This window comes from Cricetulus griseus (genome assembly GCF_003668045.3).
Source record: "Cricetulus griseus strain 17A/GY chromosome 1 unlocalized genomic scaffold, alternate assembly CriGri-PICRH-1.0 chr1_1, whole genome shotgun sequence".
Lineage (NCBI taxonomy): Eukaryota > Metazoa > Chordata > Mammalia > Rodentia > Cricetidae > Cricetulus > Cricetulus griseus.
The window spans coordinates 236,477,589-236,489,588 of record NW_023276807.1 but is presented as its reverse complement, the minus strand read 5'-3'; the positions used below and the strand labels follow the sequence as shown (position 1 = coordinate 236,489,588).

Genomic DNA, 12,000 nt, shown 5'->3' with positions numbered 1-12,000 from the left:
ATGCACACATATGTAAGCAAATTCTACCTAGCTCAGGGTTAGCCTAAGTAGAAGGGTGTGCAGGAATTTTTCATTTCCCAGAGAACAGTGCCTCCTGTATTTTTATTCCCATTGAAACTTCCTTTACCTCAAAACACTGTAGTTCTTTGAGTAGTCATATAATATGCAACATCTTGATTCCCTCACTAGTTGTTTAAAATATCTACAATATGTTCAATTTTTTCTTCCTTTTAAAATGTTTGAGGAATAAGTATGTTTCAATGACATGTTTTAATGAATAGCCCTTAAATTCTGATCTTAATTCAATAATAAATTTATAATTTTAGGCTGATATATATTAACTCTCATTTTATAATTTCATGATGGCAATATTGGATATGTTTTTGTTTAGCATATGTTTTAGTTTGCTTGGGTTTATCAATAAATTTTATGTATACTCACTAGGCCATAATATACAGGATTTGAACACATCCCTAGCCAGCTGTTGCTATGAAAAATTATATACTTTTGATTAATAGTTAATATTAAATTTAAAAAATTATCTATCACTTAGGGTAACTTGCTTCCTAGGTTCCCAATAAGAATGTGTGTGTGTGTGTGTGTGTGTGTGTGTGTGTGTGTGTGTGTGTGTGTGATTGGTAGTGAGGTTTTCTTTTCTTAAAAGACTGAGGAAAATAAGGTATTAAGCAGAGCCTATCAGAAGGCAAAGAATTGATCTGCTCAAAGAAAGTAAAATAGAGACCTACATGACTTTTGCATATATCCAGTTCTGGTGCAAGCCTGATCCATTAATGAAAAATTCATAATGAATATTTTCTGCCATCAGTGGTAATGTCTATACATAGAAGCTGTCTTCTACTTAATCAATACTGTTTATATTTTGTTTCATTTTGTCTTTCTGTTTCCATAATCATGCATTAGACATGCACCTAAAATTCACATAAGACTCTTGAAACCCTAATAACTGATTTTGAATTTTTACTGAACCCTAAATTATCATCTATATCATAACTTCTTTTAGGTCTGGTAGAAATGAAACCATTTTTGTAATTGAATATTTTCTCCTTCAGGGTGAAGTGTGTCAACCTATATGAATGCTATATAAAATCTTAATTATTTAAAAATTCAGAACTAATATACATTTTCTAGCATTTAAATATAAATCTATTTCTACTCGAATTTAGTTTTAGTTATATATGATTTTTCTAAAATAATTTGTAAAAATTGGCATTACAATCAAATCATTAATAATTTAAGTGGTAGAGTAAGCTTTTTCATATTTTCTCTTTGCATTAAATTCAAAGTTATTTGAGGGGTCCTGGTTATCTGGTTATTAGAAAGACCATTGATTTATTTCCAATGTCAATAATCATGAATACTTACCATTGATGACATTCTTCAATTACTTATTTATTACTCTTCTTTCTGGGTTTGGAACTAACAGTTAACTATACTTTTGCTTATTTTTTTCTCTTCCCTTATTTTTGTGTGCCATACATCTATTAATGACTTTACATTTTTCATTAATGTTTTTCTTATACTTATCATTGTTGTTTGTTTTATAAGCATATCAGATTTATGAGGTATTAGTATATGGATAATTTATTTAAAAATATAGAGTCCAAAATAAATGACTCCTACATCTTTAATTGGATATATTTCTGTATGCATATGTTCTCACAGTTTTCAACTGAATTCATCCTCATTTTTTACAGCTTTTATATCTTTATTTTATGGTTTACATATTTTTATAAATATTCTCTAAAAACATGCAAAGTATCTTTTATTTACTATTGCCACCTTGGAATATTTCAGAAAATTCTTAATTACTCAATATTATAGGGTTTATTAAATCAGGGCTTTTATTTTTTGTCTCTTCTAATTCTTCTTATGCTTATATTTACTTATTTTGAGGTGGAAAAGGATGGGAATGTTAAATGGCTTCATTTTTTCATTTCTGGTCTGATATAAATCTTTTAATGTCTGCATATTTTCATATAATACTTTTCTTATAATTATCTTTGTTGTTTATTTTATGGATATAACAGTTTCATGAGTTACTAGTCCATGACTAATTTATTTTAAAAATATAGATTCTAAAGTTATTATAACTCCAATATATTTAGTTTAATATATTTCTGGGTTGATTCATTGGTTCATTCCTATTTTGATCTTTTCAGTATAAACTACCATGTTTTGTTCTCCAGGGGGCTTGAGAGAAGCAGTTATCCTTCCACGTGACCTGTGCGGGAAGGTGTTCACTGATGCCAATCGGCTCCAGCAACATGAGGCCCAGCACGGTGTCACTAGTCTCCAGTTGGACTATATCGATCTTCCTCCTACAAGGCTGGGTGAGAATGGGCTACCAATCTCCGAGGACCCCGACGGCCCCAGAAAGAGGAGCCGGACCAGGAAGCAGGTGGCTTGTGAGATCTGTGGCTAAATCTTGCGTGACGTGTACCATGTCCACCAGCATAAGCTGTCACACTCGGGAGAAGTCGTACTCCTGTCCGGAGTGTGGTCTGCGGTTCAAGAGAAAAGACCGCATGTCCTACCATGTGAGGTCCCATGATTGGTCGGTGGGCAAGCCGTACATCTGCCAGAGCTCTGGGAAAGGTTTCTCCAGGCCTCATCACTTGAACGGACATATCAAGCAGGTGCACACTTCTGAGCAACCTCACAAGTGTCAGACCTGCAATGCCTCTTTTGTTACTTGAGACCGCCTGCGCTCCCACCTGGCCTGTCACGAAGACAAGGTTCACTGCCAGGTGTGTGGGAAGTACCTGTGGGCAGCGTACATGGCAGATCACCTGAAGAAGCACAGCGAGGGGCCTAGCAACTTCTGCAGCATCTGTAACCGAGAAGGCCAGAAATGCTCACATCAGGATCTGATTGAGAGCTCTGATTCCTATGGTGACCTCTCAGATGCCAGTGACCTGAAGACGCCAGAGAAACAGAGTGCCAACGGCTGTTTCTCCTGCGACATGGCAGTTGCTAAAAACAAAACGGAGTCTGATGGGGCTACTTGAACAAACACATCCAGAAGGTGCATGTCCGGGCCCTTGGGTGCCCTTTAGGGGACTTAGGCCCTGCCCTCGGCTCACCTTTCTCTCCCCAGCAGAACATGTCTTTTCTTGAGTCCTTTGGATTTCAGATTGTTCAGTCAGCATTTGCGTAATCTTTAGTGGATCCTGAGGTGGACCAGCAGTCCATGGGGCCTGAAGTGAGACATGCTGTGTCTCCACAGAACAAACAGCCTTTGGGGACTGCTGAGAAACGCTGTGAATGTGGAAGGAAGTGATGTCTTTAGGTTCTGTAGCTGAGAGATTTTTATTCATTTTAACCCCCATCCCTGCCCCTACCCTGCTCCCCTCCCTGTCCATCACCCATTCCTCCCAATGGTCTTAGAGATAGACTCTCATCTGATACTCTGCAGAAATATTTGAAACACCTAGTATGGGACAAGAGCAGAAAACACTACATAGGCGTCTCTGCCAGCACCAGTCCTGGTTCCTCTAAGTCTGAAGCCAGAACTTCTGGTGCTTAGTTCTTGGTGATCCTAAACCTCAGTTCCAAGACATTCTTGGACATCGGTAGTCTTGGTCTTGGTCCCTTCCTGCTTCTTTCATTCCTTTTACACACACCCCCCGCCGCCCCCGTTTCCTATATTCTCAAAAGAAATTACAGTTGGGTCTCTAATAGCCAACTATTTTTAAGGAAGCCAGAAACGTACAGCATCCCATGGACCATAGGATGAGTGTCCTCTAAGAGCCCTTTGAGATTGGTGATGAATAAAGGTTGGAGCCTGCGCCAAAAGATGAACTGTAATCCGGGATAGTAAATCCCTTTTATTCAAGAAAACACCAGGGCAAAACGCAGGCCAGAGCGAGGTTACAGGAACCCAGCTAGAGAGACCAGAAAAAGGGGCTAGGGTCCACACATGCCGCCCTTAAGAAGCTCCCTTACGCCACCCCGGCTTTCCTTCACCAAGCCCTTATCGGTGAATCCCGGTTCCACCTGGTACCTGTCCCAGGACTATTGGGCGGGGCTAGGGTGTCTCCCTACAGATTGGCCCTGGTCTTCTTGAATTGCTGGAAGCTAACACTTCACTGCCAGGACAAGCTCATCTACTGAGGACACCTCTACCCCAAATTCCAGTTTCTTACTTGATTTTAACCATTCAACTTGCTGTTGGGTTTTGATTTTCTAATTCTTATTATTGTTATTTTTAGTACCAGTTGTAGTGAATTGCTACTGAAAGCTACCCCAGGTGACACAGAGCTTTTTGTAAACCACAGTCACACATTAGGGTTAGTATGAAACTTTGTTTAGATGTACTATAATTAGCTCGGCTAGTTGTTTGAAGTCTATGGAAGAAATAGTTTTATGCAAAATTAAAAAAAAAAAAAAAAACAATGCCAGTCTGGTCAGGACAAGGTTTTTAATGGTGTTGGGGGACAGGAAGGTAGGAGAGCCTCAGGTAGAAACATTGTGTACCTTGGTTGTGTTACACTTGAGCAAGCCCAGGTTGACCTTGTGATGTGAATTGATCTGATCAGACTATATTAAAAACATTAGTACGATAAAAAAAATGACTTACCAACAAATTACACTGTTAGTTAAAAATAAAACAAACAACAAAATTTATAATTTTAACCTTCAAATGGAAAAGAGTACAAACTGTTCCCATCTGGACATTGTATTGTCCCAGGAATATTAATTTGGAAGCTGTCCAGAGTAACAAATTTTTTAGTTCCTTCTTTGGTTTACTAGATTCCAGAATTCTGTCTACCCCATAGGGTACATAGATTATATATACACATCCTTATTGACTCTTTATCATGTGATTGTATAATGCTTTGCATTCTCTCTGCTGTTACAACTAATCGATTCATGTTGTGAAACAACAGATGGTATGCCTCCACAGCCAGTCTTTGCTTATTTGCACAAATGTGCTATGGATATGTATATTGGAATTTTGAAGGATTTAGATCAAGTAATCTATTTTGCAGAAATTCATAGACACCATTTTAAATATAAAATCAAGTCTGCTGATGAAGCAATCAAATTGATCATCGAATTATTTTGAATATATTGAGAATATAATTTATACACTTAGAGAAGATTTAAACGTGGATCTTGGTTTAAAATATATATAAAATTAATAAAACTATGTAAAAAGTGTTAAGACATTTTATTCCCTCCTGTGCCAAAAAATCCTTCCACCTTCCTACTAATTCTTTAACTACAAGAATGCATCCCCAGGTCACTAATAGTTTACGACCCCTCAGATTCATAACTGTTTGTGTTATTCAGCACTTTTTTCATACTTGGCCTTCTTTTTCTATTTAATCTTATTCATCAAATTCTGATGTAAAATATTTTGAAGTGTGTGTGTGTGTGTGTGTGTGTGTGTGTGTGTGTGTGTGTGTGTGTTGATGTTATCCATTGGCCAGTACATAAAGACAAAATTCTAATAGCTTTTAATAGATTGACACATTCACAAACTCATACATTATGAGTTAATAAAAAAAACTTTCTTTTGGCACTTGTGTGTCTTCGAATAGAGTAGGACACAAAACATGGGTATATAAAAATGTCTTTATATGAGTCCAGATGCACCTCACTCTTATTCCCTCTCTGCCCTCTGCCCTCAACCTGAGGTGAGTCTTGGTGCTGCTCTGCCTCCAACTTCCCCCATGACTCCCTGCTTGCTTCATCCTGAGACTCCCTCTGGACAAGAGTGGAAAAGCCCAGGCCAGAAGGCCCACCCTGAGTCCAGGCACACCTTACTTTTGGTTCCATATCTACTCTCTTCTCTCCACCAGCCACGTGAGAGAGCAAAAGACCCCACCTGCAACCACTGGAAGAAGGGATGGAAAGAAGAAAAAATAAGAACACAACAGCAGAAAGACCAATATGACACCACCAGAATCTAGGGACTCCACACCAGCAAGATCTGAAAAGCCGGATGCAGAGGATGAAGAAGAGATGGACCTTAAATTTTGTCTTATGAAGATGATAGAGACCATTAGAGAGGAAACAAGAAAAAGCCATTAAAGAAATAGAAGAAAAAAACAAGCAAAAAATTACATGAAATGGAGGAAAAGACAAATCAAAAATTTAAGAAAAAAACAAATTTCTTAAAGAATCTAAAGAAAGTTAAGAACAAAAAACCAAACAAGTGAAACAATTGAAACAGTTCATGTCTTGAAAGCAGAATTAGAAACAATAAGGAAAACACAGAATGAAGGGATGGTTAAAATAGAAAAGCTGGGTAAATGATCAGGAACCTGTGATGTTAGCATAACCAATAGAATCCAAGAGATGGAAGACAGAATCTCAGATGCTGAAGGTAAGATAGAGGATATACAGTCACCGACCAAAGAAAATCTCAAGTCCAACAAATCCCTAACACAAAATGTCCAGGAATTATAGGACACCATGAAAAGACCAAACCTAAGAATAATAGTTATAGAAGAAGGTGAAAAAGTACAGCTAAAATGTACAAAAAATATAGTCAACAAAATCATAGAAGAAAAATTTCGCAACATAAATAATGATATGCCTATGAAAGTTCAAGAAGCTTACAGAACATCAAATAGTTGGGACCACACAAAGATGTACCCTAGCCACATAATAATCAAAACACCAAACTTAAAGAATAAAGATAAAATATTAAAGCAGCAAAAGAAAAAAGCCAAGTAATTATATAGGCAGACCTATCCAAATTCTACCTGACTTCTCAATGGAAACTTTGAAATCCAGAAGATACTGGATAGAAGTTCTACAAACGCTAAGGGAACATGGATGACAGCCCAGACTACTGTATCCAGCAAAGCTTTAATTACTATAGACAGAGAAAAAAATATGTTCCATGACAAAACCATATTTAAGCAATAAATATCCACTAATCCAGCCCTACAGATATTATTGGAAGGAAAACTCCAATGAAATGAACATAACTACACTAAAAAAAAAAAAAACAGGATTTTTTAACCAAACACCAAAAAAAATGGGAAATCCATACACAATAACACCAACAACCACAAATCCAAAGAAACACAAGAATCAACAATCAATGGTCATTAATATTCCTCAATGTCAATGATCTTAACTTGCCTATAAAAAGATACAGGCTAACAGAATGGCTACGAAGACAGAATACATCCATCTGCTGTATAAAAGAAACACACCTCAACTTCAAAGACAGGTGTTACCTCAGAGTAAAAGGTTGGGAAAAGAAAATCCAGAGGATCATCAGGTCATACTTTGAAAACTTGTACTCCACAAAATTTGAAAATCTAAAGGAAATGGACAATTTTCTGGACAGATATAACTTACCAAAATTAAATCAAGAACAGATGAGCAATTTAAACAGACCTAAAACCCCTAATGAAATAGAAGCAGTCATCAAAATTCTACCAACCAAAAAGCCCAGGGCCTGATGGCTTCAGTGCAAAATTCTACCAGAAATTTAATGAAGAGCTAATGCCAGTACTCCTTAAAGTGTTCCACACAATAGCAGCAGAAGGGACATTGACAAACTCTGTCTAGGAGGCTACAATTACTTTGGCAGCCAAGCCACACAGAGACAATATCAAAGCCCCAGCACAATTCTTCACAGACATGGAAAGAACAATTATCAATATTATGTGGAAAAAGAAAAGATCAAGGATAGCCAATACAACACTGTAAAATAAAGGAACTTCCTGAGGGATCACGTCTCTGACTTCAAGCTCTGATATAGATTTATAGTTCTGAAAACAGATTGTTATTGCCACAAAAATAGATAGGTAGACCAATGGAATAGTGTTGAAAACCCTGATACTAATCCATACCAGTACAAACACCTGATTTTTGACAAAGAAGCTAAAATTATACAATGGAAAAAAAGAAAGGATATTCAACAAATGCTGCTGGCATAACTGGATGCTGGTTTGTTGAAGACTGCAGATACATGCATGTCTATCACCATGCACAAAACTTAAGTCCAAATAAATCAAAGATCTCAACATAAATCCAACCACATTGAACCCCTTAGAAGAGAAGTTAGGTTGTACCCTCGAACAAATTGTTACAGGAGACCACTTACTGAACATAATACCATTAGTACAGACACAGAGATCGACTATTAATAAATGGGATCTCCTGAAATAGAGAAGATTCTGTAAGGCAAAGGACACAATCAACCTGACAAAATGGCATCCCACAGAATGGGAAAAGATATTCACCAACCCCACATCTGACAGAGGGCTTATTTCCAAAATATACAAAGAATTCATGAAGCTAGTCTCCAAAACACCAACTAAAACAATTAAAAAGTGTGGCATAAATAGAACTAAATAGAGAATTCTCAATAGAGGAATCTAAAATGGCTGAAAGACACAAGAAAATTCCAACATCCTTAGTCTTCAGGGAACTGCAAATCAAAACTGTGAGATACCATCTTATTCCTGTCAGAATGGTTAAAATCAATAATACCAATGACAATTTGTGCTGGAGAGGATGGGAAGAAAGGGGAACACTCCTCCACTGCTGGTGGGAGTGCAAACTCATACATCCACTTTGGAATTAAGTATGGTGGTTCCTCAGGAAAATGGAAATCAGTATACCACAAGATCCAGCAATTCCACTCAGGCATGTACCCAAAATATGCACATTCATACAACAAGAGAATCTATTTAACGATCTTAATAGCAGCATTATTTCTAATAGCCAGAATCTGGAATACCTTCTAGATGTCTCCCAAATGAAGAATCGATGGAGAAAATGTGGCACATTTACATAATGTAGTATTAATCATCAGAGAAAAACAAATAAAGAAACAAACAAGCAAACACTGGTATCTTGTAATTCGCAGGCAAATAGATGGAACCTGAAGAAACACTTTTGAGTGAGGTAACCCAGTCACAAAAAGATAAAAATGGTATGTACTCACTCATATATGGATTTTGACTTAGAAAAAAAAGTATCAGCCTACAATCCACACCGCCAGAGTAGTTAGGAATCAAAGAGGACCCTAAGATAGACGTACATTTTCCTGCAGAGAAGGGGAAATGGATATCTCCTAAGCTAATTGGGACCATGTGGGGAGGGGGGAGTAAGTTAGAAGAAAGATAAGGGGAGAAGAGTAGTGGGGAGGAGGAAAAGAGAGTGCAGGAAGATTGAGTTAGGTAAAAAATAGAGGAAACCAAGAAAAGAGATACCATAATAGAGGGAACCTTCTAGGTTTAAAGAGAAATTAGCACCTAGGGAAATGTCCAAAGATCTACAAGATTGACCCCAGATAGCAATCTAAGCAATAGTCTACCTTAAAAGCCCTTCTCTGATAATGAGATAGATGACTAACTCATATACCATCCCAGAGCATTAATCCAGTTGTTGATGCAAGCATAAGCAGTCACCCACAGCTAAACATTAATCTGAACCCTGAAACCAAGTTGCAGAGAGGGAGGAGTGATAAGCCAAGGAATGAAGATCAGGCTGGTTAAACACACAGAAACAGTTGACCTGAACAGTCTGCTCATAGACTCCAGACTGATAGCTGGCAAACCAGCATAAGACTGTTCCAGACCCTTTGAATGAGGATGTCGGTTTGGAGTTCTGGATATTCTATGGGGCCTCTGGTAGTGGATCACTATTTTTTCCTAGTACATGAATGGACTTTGTGAATCCATTACACATAGAGGGATACTCTCTCAGCCTAGACACAAGGGGGAAAGTCTAGGCCCTGGTTCAAAGGATATGACAGACCTTGAAGATCTCCCATGGAAGGCATCACCCTCCCTAAGGAGTAGAAAGGGAATGAGGTGGGGGTTGATGGGGAGGAGGGGAGGGTGAGGGAACTGAGATTGACACACAAATGAAGCCTGTTTCTAATTTAAAGAATAAAAGAAAAAATAATAATACAATCTACCTGTCTATCTCTGTATGTCTCTATATATCTACCTACTTATCTATCATCTATCCATCATCCTTCCATCCATTCATCCATCTAGCAAACTATTTGTCTAACTTTATCTCACTTAGTCTCTCTTGATCTCTTCTGTACAAATTATCTAGTGCTGGGAATATAGTACAAATATTCTGAAAGTTTTTCTCTCTCGGTTTTGATTCCAATTATCTCCCATTGCATTCAATCAACCCTAAAAGAGGATCAGTCAGTGAATGGTAATGAGACTTTCACACAGATTTGAAGTTTTCATCAATGTTCTTTTTTCCATAAACTTCCTGGAAGTTTTGAAGCTTAAAATCATTTTTCTCTCTGTCTTTCAAATTTTAGGGTAGTTGCTGTCTAACTATCCACGTGGGCATGCACGTGGATGTATACAAACTTCTTTTCCGTACTTACATATTTAAAGCTACTGATCACAATTCATTGCTATAAAATGTTTCATTCCTAGTGATTATTTTCTAGAATTTTGGTTTCAAACTTTTCTAGATGCCTGGTATAACTCTATTTTCTTTACTCTCATGAAAATGATGGCAATTTGCTGTAAAATGTCACATTTGTTATTGACCTCTCAATATTCATGATAGCTCCAGGAAGTGTCTTCTCTACTATATTTTCATGTTAAGCACAAAGCTCCCAAATAACAGATTCATTTCTTACTAGTATTGTTATTTCATGACAAGGATGATAGTCTCTTATTCCCAAATATCTGGTTTTTAAATGCAACCTCCTAATAATTCTGAAAAGTTTGATATGATTTGTGGCTGAAGCCTTGCATTCTCTGTTGGAATTTATAGTGAAGCAGCTATTTTAGATTCTATTTCACTCTAAATCATTTGTTAAATCTAGGCCCAAGGCACAAAGCAGTTGATTGAATGGACAAGGATTGGCATGATATTATTTCATTCTTTTGCTCTTTTTGAGTTTGGATCTATTGCAAAATTATAATTTCTGTAATTATAAGTATAAACTCATTATCATTCAAAGACTTAGTCATGACTTTTCAGAATCTATATTTTTGTTGATGGTTAAAGTCTGTTATTTTATATATATGAGACTCTTTCTCTACATATGAAAATCATATCCTTGGTTCTATGTGACATTTTCTCTTCATACATATACTTGAACTCCCATATAATAGTTACTTTACCTTTCTGTGTTCTTTCTCTTTTGTGGGTTTCTCAAATGTATCTATCTCACAAACTGATTCTTTTCCTGGGATTTGTAGCTTCCCTTTGCCTTAATCATAGTGTCTTTTCCTGTGTTTGGTAAAATGTTGAATTTCCAGTTATGTATAATGACTTTATGTTCCTCAGTATTATAAACCTGGAGCTATTGGTAAGAAACATAAGAAGTCAATTTCTCCATAAGGAAAGTAAAAAATGTAAATTTATTTTTACTAATTTCTAGAGTTCATATTTTAAAATATTATCTGAGTTTACAGAAAAGAAGAGATAAACTCAGTAAATTTTATTTAAATTAATGATATATCCTATTTTCAAAAAAATCCTTTTATTCCAATAATAAATCCTCTAATTACTTCAGTGAAACTTGTTTTATATAAAATTACATTCATGGACATTCATTCATTTAAGAGTTATGACCTTTAATAATAACTTTGTAGTGGTTGCTAAGAAAATGATGACATCTTTCTCAGAGAATTAGTGAAACAAGGAAATCATTTAGTAAGAAGTAATAACATACAGAACTCCAATCATTGAAAATTAAATGACCCAATGTTTCTGCTATAGTTGTCATCATTGGAACTAGAAACAATAGTTTGATTTTTTTAGACATAATTGCCAGCAACTTGCCTTTCTGATGTCTAGGCTGTGCCATGTCCTTTCATTATACATAAATTTTATAAAATGTTTGAATATATACACACATACATGTGTGCATATCTTTTCCTCTTAATGATTAATAGATTAGTAAACTTCAGCATTAGATTGTTATAATTGCACTGTTTGCAGATTTACTTAAAAACTAGACATGAAACATAAATCAGAAGCCCAATATTAGGGACTCAAACACCTGAAAAATAA

General features: G+C 36.4%; 1 pseudogene; it reads left to right on the top strand.

Moving 5' to 3' along the window:
* The first annotated feature begins 2,191 nt into the window (after positions 1–2,191).
* On the top strand, positions 2,192–3,301 carry LOC100771917 (annotated as a pseudogene).
* Positions 3,302–12,000: the final 8,699 nt, after the last annotated feature.